Source organism: Aplidium turbinatum, chromosome 7 (assembly GCF_918807975.1).
Source record: "Aplidium turbinatum chromosome 7, kaAplTurb1.1, whole genome shotgun sequence".
NCBI classification, from domain to species: Eukaryota; Metazoa; Chordata; class Ascidiacea; order Aplousobranchia; family Polyclinidae; genus Aplidium; species Aplidium turbinatum.
The window spans coordinates 8,839,030-8,849,550 of NC_137478.1; positions in this window are offsets into that span (position 1 = coordinate 8,839,030).

The following is a 10,521-nucleotide window of genomic DNA, read 5'->3' on the forward strand; positions in this document are numbered from 1 at the left end:
ACAACATAAAACAACTGATTTTGCTATAGGTTGTGTAATGCTTAGAAAGCATGCAAAATTGCAATTTAACCAAATGTCAACAAAAGAAACTTAAAGTTTATCAACATGAAAATGTATGCATTACACTCAATTCAACAATATTCATAAACAAATATGCAGTTATATACTGTGAGCTTTGAGTTTTCAATTGAGTTTTACATTGCCAATTAATAAATTGTCAAAAGTTTTCTACCGATGCACTTCAGAAAAAGTTTGGCAAACTGTGCCAGGGCTCAGGGGGTGCATATTTTATTACTGCACAGCAAGTGCTTGAAAAAGTTGATATTTACAAAACCAAAGTTTTTCTTGGCATAGACAAAAACCTGTTAAAAAGTGCTAATGCTGGTGGTCACTCTTGCTTGAAATGTGATTTTTCTATGTCAGAAAACGTTTGCACAGTCTTTGAACACTTGGACAAATTAGAGGGCTCACTTCCTACAGATGTAAGATGACATTGTTGTATTGTCACAATCAAGGTGCAATGCCTCGCGATGGCTTGCTTTGTATCTTCAACGAGCGTGTTGTTTTGGTTGTAGAATTCTGGTGCGATGTGTTATTATCGGTTATGACCTGAAGTAACCTCTGAGTACGAAATCTGTATTATGTAAAATGTGTTTTCTGGAATCATTTTCCCTACGTGACATTCTAGAGACTTCTGTTGTTTACATTTAAATGCTGCTTGATAGAACAATGGTTCTTTATGATGTAACCTTACGTAACCTTCTCGAAGTTACTGGACTGAACAACCAACTATAAATAGTGGTGTAGTTTGTGTAATGGGTCATTCCATGCCAAACGTCCTGAAATTTTGAAACTTCCCAGTTTGACCCTCTCCAAATTTGCTGAAAATCGGACAAAAGGTTGGATAACATGATTGAGCTAAAAATTGAAAATTTTAGCTCAAAATCTATTGTACTTTTCAAATTTTGACATTTTTAAATTGAGTACACCCCTGCGCTGATGAGCGCTCAGTCATTTTCGGCCATTTTTAAACAAGCATATATCTCTCATTGCAAATTTAATCTACTTCATTTCTGGCAAAATGAGACACTTGTAGGTATATTACATGAATCCAGTTTCAAAATTATATTGTCTCAAAGCATTTTGAAAATATGGAGGCCCCAAGTGTCCCCATTTTGATGCGAAGACAAATTTTGGACCATATTAAAAAAGCTGTAGCTTCCATACAAAACATAGCATTGCTCTCAAATTTATCCTGGAGGCTCCCCTTCTACTGGATTACAACTACATTGAATTTGGAAGGAAACCTTGCTGTGATTGAAAAGTTATTTCACGTCAAAATATGGACCAGCAGCAAATTTTGCTAAAATACGCCATCTTGTGGTGAAACAATGACCCCGTCAGACACTGTTTTGAAAAAAAATATTTTTTTCATCTGAAAGAGATATTCATGAGGAACTCATCTTCTGAGTTTCAACTTTGTTCCGCAACTATTAAGGGGTGAGATGCAGTGATGTTTAACCCCTCTTAATATCCATTTCAAGCAATGAGAAAAACATGAACATTAACTTTTAAGTTAGCCAATTGCACTTGTTGCATCGTAAATGACATAAACAACTACAGCATATTGTACAAAGGAAGCAAAGAACATTCAACCTAAAATGACTGGTTGCCTTGTAGGCTACTGGAATTTGACTTTCTTGTAAATGTAAAACTTGTAAATGTGTTTGCATGTTAATTTTCCTCCATGTTTGGGTCTTAACAACTTTTAATCTAAAGCATTTACAAAACTGAAATTTGGTATTCTGAGTAAGAAGCAGCCCTAGTTTTCATATCTACCATCACAATTGCCAATTTCAAATTAGTTTTAGAGATAGAACGTTTCAAAAATTGAAATTTTTTACATTTAAAAATTTTTTAGCAATTTTTGATGTCTGCTATCTCCCAAACCAATAGTCACAGAACTACCATTTTGCATATCATTAATCTATACTAGTTGGTAATTCACCCTCATGAAACTGACACCAAACAAAAGTGAAATTATTGAAGTTTGGAGGGTGCAAAGATGAAGCCCGAGCAAAAAAACTCAAAATGCGCCATCTTGTGGTTAATATTTGACACTGTGGACAGTCATTCAAAGAGTCGAAACTTTCAGGAAAAAATCTTCTTTGCCTAAGCTATAGACAGTTCAAGTTTGAAATATGTAACATAACTCCTTTAATAGTAAATGCAGCTGTGAAATCATGAGCTTGACCATCACATGCAAAAGTCTCGGGGGTGGGGGGAGGTAGGGTGGCTCTTATTTGGCAAAAAATGAAAAATTTGCTGAAGACACCCTTTTAAATGGTGAGGTTGTCAGAAAAAATAACTCCTGCAAAAGTCTTGAAATTGATTTAGGGATGATCCCATTGGCCCTCCCCCCCTAAAGTTCTGCGCCCTCCCCCAAAATACCATCTGCATATCTCAAAAACTGCTTGAGCTAGAGATATGGTTTTTGTGTCAAAAGATGCAGAAAACATGATTTTCTATCCGCTTTCTGAACAGTGATTGTGCCTATCTTGAGTAGAAAAGCAGTTATTTAGTAACCATATCTCTAGCTCAAGCAGTTTTGAGATATGCAGAATTGCAGATGGTATTTTGGGGGAGGGCGCAGAACTTTAGGGGGGGGAGGGCCAATGGAACCATCCCTAAATCAATTTCAAGACTTTTGCAGGAGTTATTTTTTCTGACAACCTCACCATTTAAAAGGGTGTCCTCAGCAAAATTTTCTTTTTTTGCCAAATAAAAGCCACCCTACCTCCCCCCACCCCCAAGACTTTTGCATGTGATGGCCAAGCTCATGATTTCACAGCTGCATTTACTATTAAAGGAGTTAGGTTACAAATTTCAAACTTGAACTGTCTATAGCTTAGGCAAAGAAGATTTTTTCCTGAAAGTTTCGACTTTTTGAATGACTGTCCACAGTGTCAAATATTAACCACAAGATGGCGCATTTTGAGTTTTTTTGCTCGGGCTTCATCTTTGCACCCTCCAAACTTCAATAATTTCACTTTTGTTTGGTGTCAGTCTCATGAGGGTTAATTACCAACTAGTATAGATTAATGATATGCAAAATGGTAGTTCTGTGACTATTGGTTTGGGAGATAGCAGACATCAAAAATTGCTAAAAAATTTTCAAATGTAAAAAATTTCAATTTTTGAAACGTTCTATCTCTAAAACTAATTTAAAATTGGCAATTGTGATGGTAGATATGAAAACTAGGGCTGCTTCTTACTCAGAATACCAAATTTCAGTTTTGTAAATGCTTTAGATTAAAAGTTGTGAAGACCCAAACATGGAGGAAAATTAACATGCAAACACATTTACAAGTTTTACATTTACGAAAAAGTCAAATTCCAGAAGCCTACAAGGCAACCAGTCATTTTAGGTTGAATGTTCTTTGCTTCCTTTGTACAATATGCTGTAGTTGTTTATGTCATTTACGATACAACAAGTGCAATTGGCTAACTTAAAAGTTAATGTTCATGTTTTTCTCATTGCTTGAAATGGATATTAAGAGGGGTTAGACATCACTGCATCTCACCCCTTAATAGTTGCGGAACAAAGTTGAAACTCAGAAGATGAGTTCCTCATGAATATCTCTTTCAGATGAAAAAAATATTTTTTTTCAAAACAATGTCTGACGGGGTCATTTTTTCACCACAAGATGGCGTATTTTAGCAAAATTTGCTGCTGGTCCATATTTTGACGTGAAATAACTTTTTAATGACAGCAGTGTTTCCTTCCAAATTCAATGTAGTTGTAATCCAGTAGGAGAGGAGCCTCCAGGATAAATTTGATAGCAATGCTATGTTTTGTATGGAATCTACAGCTTTTTTAATATGGTCCAAAATTTGTCTTCGCATCAAAATGGGGACACTTTGAGCCTCCATATTTTCAAAATGCTTTAAGACAATATAATTTTGAAACTGGATTCATGTAATATACCTACAAGTGTCTCCATTTGTCAGAAATGAAGTAGATTAAATTTGCAATGAGAGAGATATGCTTGTTTAAAAATGGCCGAAAATGACTGAGCGCTCATCAGCGCAGGGGTGTACTCAATTTAAAAATGTCATAATTTGAAAAGTACAACAGATTTTGAGCTAAAATTTTCAATTTTTAGCTTAATCATGTTATCCAACCTTTTGTCCGATTTTCAGCAAATTTGGAGAGGGTCAAACTGGAGGGTCCAGGACGTTTGGCATGGAATGACCCTAATGATTATTATGATGATTATTATTGAGTTGGTTATGAGAGTTGTGTTATGAGTTGTGGATTGGTAGTTGATGCAGAAATTATTGGTGATTGAGACTTGAAGTAATTGAATACAAATAGATGAGAATTGGTGCTGATATAAATTGTGTTCAAAATTAGAGTTATTTGAGAAGCCGTTCGTTAAAGTTCTTCAAGAAGTCAGATTATCATTTTACTAGTAGAATTATTCGACATTTAATTGACTGCTTTTCGGTTTGACCCATTAAACTACGTCATTGAATCTTTCCAAGTCTTTTTCCTGCTAAGAGATAGAAAGAAATCGTGACATGTATATTGCTGGTTATGTTGTGCGAAACAGTAATTTTGATGTTGATGACACCGGTTTTTATTACAAAAAGTAGGCCTACGGTGCATGCATGAACAAAATAAATCGTGGGGGATTGACAATTCCTGGCGATAACGTCTGCCAGTGGGTGTTTTACAGCTACACACTTTTTCGAGAAGTGGCAAATGTAACTTGCCGTAAATCTCTATGTGTTCTTTTGCTTTGTGCAAGTAAACAGCATGCTGCAATCTTGTGCAATATTTTGTTTAACAATCATTCGCGCTTGTACACACCTCGTAGCAACAAGGAGGCAAAGCTAAAAGTTTTGAAACTACAGAACTGATGCTAATTTGTCTCACTTCCACAACGTAGGGCCCCATATGTTTTCTTGTTTTGATTGTGCTAGCACAGCGGTTCTCAGCCATGGAAACATTTTGAGATGGGCCACAGAATTATTTAAAAAATGCTAGATTCATTAAAAATTTTAGTTTCATTTGTTTCACTGTAGTTAATTTTGCACTTGTGCGTTACTTTAGTAGTTTTGATAGTGGTAACAATGACTGATGCTGCTGTTTTTTACTACAGAGTGGCAATTTTTGTTCTAATTATAAACTCGGTGGCATGTTGCAATCAATGCCTTGTATTGCACCATATACGAACCTTGATTTTAAGCTACTACAACAGTGTGAACAGGATAGTGGGTCCCAGAAACTTCTGCTTGGTAAAAATGGGCCACAAAAGAAAAAAGGTTGAGTATCACTGTGCTAGCATGTGGCTTTCGTATATTGCCAGAAGTGACAATTTATTAATTGGCAATGTAAAACTCAATTGAAAACTCAAAGCTCACAGCATATATAACTGCATATTTGTTTATGAATATTGTTGAATTGAGTGTAATGCATACATTTTCATGTTGATAAACTTTAAGTTTCTTTTGTTGACATTTGGTTAAATTGCAATTTTGCATGCTTTCTAAGCATTACACAACCTATAGCAAAATCAGTTGTTTTATGTTGTTTCAATATCTAACAACATTTATTCTGTGTAGAAGTAGTAGGTTCGACAGTCAAAAATGTAAAAATGGTTGCAAATGGTAAAATGATTGATCTGTACCAATTACACGTTAAACATGATTTTAAAACACTCGCCTCCAGTTTTTAGGTGGCACTGCGCGTCTGGGAGGCCTGTAATATAGTAAGCCATGATTTAAACCTTATCAAATGTATAAATCGTGAGAAGAGATGTACGTGTGGTTTGGCATACAATCACAATCTTTGTACCGCAAAATCGATGCAAAATCTTTGTTGATGATATTGTCTTCCACTTGTAAGACACACCTTTTGAGAGGCCTTGTGACGTTTTATCAGGAAGCATTGTACCTGACTGTGAGTTAATCTTGCTGCTTCATCTTCTCAGCTTAATCGTCTTCTGAGAAAGGCGAAGGACAAGAAGGAAAGTGAGCTTTATGATTTTATCTTGAATGCAAACCTGTCTTTTTGTTTGTGAGGTTGTTTTTAGAGCTCTGATTATGTAGAATGTTCATATCTGAGCGTTTATATTGTTTTGACAAAGGCACTACCAATACCACACACAAAATTTTCAAATTAAGTTGTGTACCGGTATCTGATTTGTTAACTTGAGCTGGACCGGATTTCGAATGCCATTGCATTAAACATGAATGTTTTGGACTTGCATCATAAATCTCTTTTTCATCAACAGACGAGTCATGTTTGATTGGCTGTGATCTTCCATACAAACTTCCTCCATTTTGTTCTGTCTTTTGTTTTCACTAGTACTTCCGACATGCTTTTTATTCTCGCAATTTTCTTGATATTGTAAAAAAATATTTCAATTTTTGTCATCCTTTTGTTCGTTTGCCTTGCACCATCCCAGTAAACATTAAATTTTTCAAAAAGCTTTTTCTTGCTATGTATCCGAAATAAAGCTCTACAGTAGTAGATGATTTACACTGGCCATTTCACTTTCAGTTGCAAACACATGCAAACACACGAAATTAAAAGGGCGAAAAAAGAATTAATATCTCCGCTTGGTTAAAGCAATGCTTGCTAGCTTTGTACCATTGTTTGTGCTGGCAGTCGTTGGATGTCCAATTCTTTCAATCCTAGTTTTTAACTTTTTCGAAATCAAAAAGGAACCTACACGTAAATAGGGAATCCTATATCAGTCATTCAGCATGATAATATAGTTTTTTTTTTGTATTTTATCCTGCAATGAATATTTCATTATATTTGTATAAACAATATCGTTAAAAAGAAATTCTCAGTATAGTTGTTGCCAGTTGTTCTAAAAAATTTTCAATCAGTCACAAATGTCATCACAATATCGTAACTTTTTTCATACTTTCAAGTGTTGTGTTTTAATTTGTTTAATTTTCGACAATTTTAATCTTTTTCATGTCCACATCAGTATCTGTCAGATACCATATTCCCTGAAGCCAACTAGGCTACATCTATTTCATATTATCTTCATATTCACATTAACCGGAACATTTATTCTTTTTCAAACAAACTCAGCCTCGAAAAATAGGTTATGATGTCTCCAGTGATTTTAACCGATGTTCCGCGGGAAACGGTAAAGCGTTTCACAAGAAAGTCAATGACGGTAAAGCTCCATAATAATATTACATAGGTCTTATGTTTGCTGTTTCATGTGCAATAATTCTGTATGGGTTTAACCTAATGTGAAGCTAGCTTTTTACAATTAACGATAGACAAGAAACAATAAAAAGCAGATCTACAGTAGATATCATACTAAAAATAAAAAATCAATTAACTGTCCGTGACTGAGTTGATTGTCTTGTTACAATATAAGTTTAAGTTGTTGTTTTGAATTTTTAATTGTTCCCCAAGATTGTTTCACTACGATAAGTGTTTCATAGCAAACAAACGTTTTTGAAAAACCCTGACACAGACAAACCGGTAACAGAACAAAGTGTTTGTCTTTGTCTTGTAAAAAATAGTCAAAACCATGCAAAGTTATTGGTGGCGGTAAGAACAAGTGAAGGTAAGTCGGATGATGTCAGATAATTTATAGCAGCTCTAGATTGTGTTGCTGGACGTAGGTCAAAACACACTCATAGAATTGCAAGCCCCATTTTGTAAGTTATGATATAAACAAAAATAGATGACATTTAACAAGAAACCAATCAAATAACTTAAAATATATCTTGATTAATATGCCACGCCTGTTGTTTGTGCTCAAGCAAACCTGTATATAGGCTAAATAACAAAAACATCGACACATGAAGACAGCTGCAAAGGCCATGTATTGGTTTCTAAACTTTGGAAACTAACGTATTTTACGTAGAAACATCTCGATTTCATTAAGCCAAAGATGGCTGGAACTTTTTATAATTTCTTTTTGTGGTATCTTTTTGATCGAATTTAGTTGACTGCTAGATCTTATCGGGAGGTGTCGCTAATGAGAGAAGTGAACAAGCAAAACCCATTCCTTCCGAGGACAATTTAAGTTCAAGAGACTTATTCAAAATAATTCCATCAATGCAATAAGTTTAAACGTGTCTCTGGAAATAAAGCAGTGGGAATGTTCAACAATTATGGCTCATTTTTTTCAGAGTTGAGTTCAGTGATGAAATTAAACAGCGACTCTCAATTTAAAGTAACTTTGAATTTGAAATAGATACAAATAAGCCTGTCGTGAAATCTCTGAAATACCTGACCTCGTGAGAGTGAGGAACTATACAATAATGCAAACAACGACTGAAAGGATGTGATTGTTAAAATTATATTATGTAATAAGCAAAAAATTATATAATTTGTGCATTTGGCTGCAAATATTTACATTTACTTAATAAGTATAGTATCAAATTAATGTTTCAAATAACAAAGCGCAGTCTTACGGACGTGTCCATGAATAAGAGACAGTCACATTCAGATATATTTGATTTCTATTCTGATTCGAACAAAACTGATATTGGAAGTGCCACAGTGTTGGCATGGAAAGCAATGGTTCAAGTTTTGTTCGACAACACAAGATATTAGGGCTTAGGCCATATATTAAAATTAACTTTATGGCAGAAGTTTGAAAATTATACACTGTTGTTGAAATGTTAGTGAAAGACTGTTTTAAAATTCACTTATTATATCATGTAAAACTAAAGTTAAACTTGTTATGGCCGATATATAAATTTTTTAATGTGTGATAGGTATGCCAATTGACAATAAAACATCTGCCGGCCTACGCTGTATTAAAACGCTTGAGTATGCAGTAAAGCAACGCACTCTACGAACAACTTTTCGTTGTGTCACATAATGCATAAAATAATTCACCTGCAACAACACTTTAATAACAAGTAAAAACATTACTCCATTAACTTTAATGACAATAAATGTGCCAATAGATCAAAGTCTCCAAAAATATGCAAAATTTTTTAGAACTTTGTTTGCCTGCCACATCCAGGCTGAAGCCCGTTGTTTAAAGATGTAGATTAAGTGGACGAAGGCAAGGAAGCCAATCTTCGTCATCACCTTCTGGCATAGCTTTAAGTTTCCAGCCTAAGACGCAGCCGCATGCTCTTAAGCGGTGTCGAACCGGCGCCCTTTCGAAAGTCGTTCCAGGGCTATCACCACTCGGCAATGCAGTACATGAAACTATAAAAAAGTCTATTGCATACATGAAAATTTTCAACATTCAAAAAATGTCTCAACAAGCGAAATGAAAAATTATCCAGAAAAAAGTCGTGATTACAGTAAAGGATGCAGTCGGAGTGTGTCAGTTGTTCGTGAAATTTGCTTGATGCTTTACAATTTCTTGCTGCTATAGTGAAGCAATCACATCGTTTTCTTGAAGCAAAAACTAATAGGCTAAACCAGTGGTTCTGAAACTGGGGTCCGCGGTCCTTTTTGGGCCGCGAGACAATTTTCTGGGACCGCGAAGCACCTTCCAAAAAAATTAACACGATCCCGAAAAAAAAATTTGTAGAAAACAAAAATTTTCAGGCAACTTACTTTCCAAACCAAAGTTAAAAGATATATTTTAGTAAGTAAAGCTGGCTTGGTATCCCTCCACACAGTTTTTTAAGCCTGCTGGCCTTTCGTTTCATTGTGATAGCCTTTGTTAATTCGTTTCTATCGCCTTTGTGACATCAAGGAGTGCATAGTGGAACTGATAACACCCAAGCAGGTGCACCCATTTTATTGACGTGTGCATTGTTAATTGCATGTAACAAATAAATTATTATTTACCGTTTTTGCGCTAATTCGCCGTTTTTGGAGGACCGTGAGTCGTTGAAAAAATTGTAAGGGGACCGTTCAATAAATTTAAAAAAAAAGTTTAAGAACCACTGGGCTAAACTGATTTTCCAACCCACTTTTAATATTTTAATTTTTATAAAATATTAGTAGTTAGAAAGACGGAGTGTTCAAGTAGTGCAACTGAAATAGACAAACTAAAAATCTTAGAAAAGATCATACGTTTTCATTGTTTATCACCAAAATTGCAATGAAAAGACCAGATAAATAAACTCTGTACGATTATGCAATACATAGTCGACTGAAATTAGTTAGAGTTAAAAATAGATGAGCTGCTTGAAGCAGATTGCAGGCTATAAACTAGTCATTACTAAATAGTTTATCTAATTATTTTTTATTTAAAGTGAATGGCCGAAAATTTACGACGTACTCCTTGTGTGAAAACATGGCATTATAATGATTTGCCGATAAAAACTTACCACTAACTAGATTCGAATTGACTCACCAGGCAAGTACGAATTGTAATAAGATCAAAAGGCAGCAATTCTCTGCAGAAAATTTGCTACAGCGGCAAAAATAGTCACGCAAATGCGAATGCATGAACTTAAATTTTGATTTCTGCAAGAAAGAATGGTAAGTAAAGATGGTTGATGGTTTATGTGATGTATCGATAGTGGAATACGAACAGAAACAGTGTCTAAATCGTG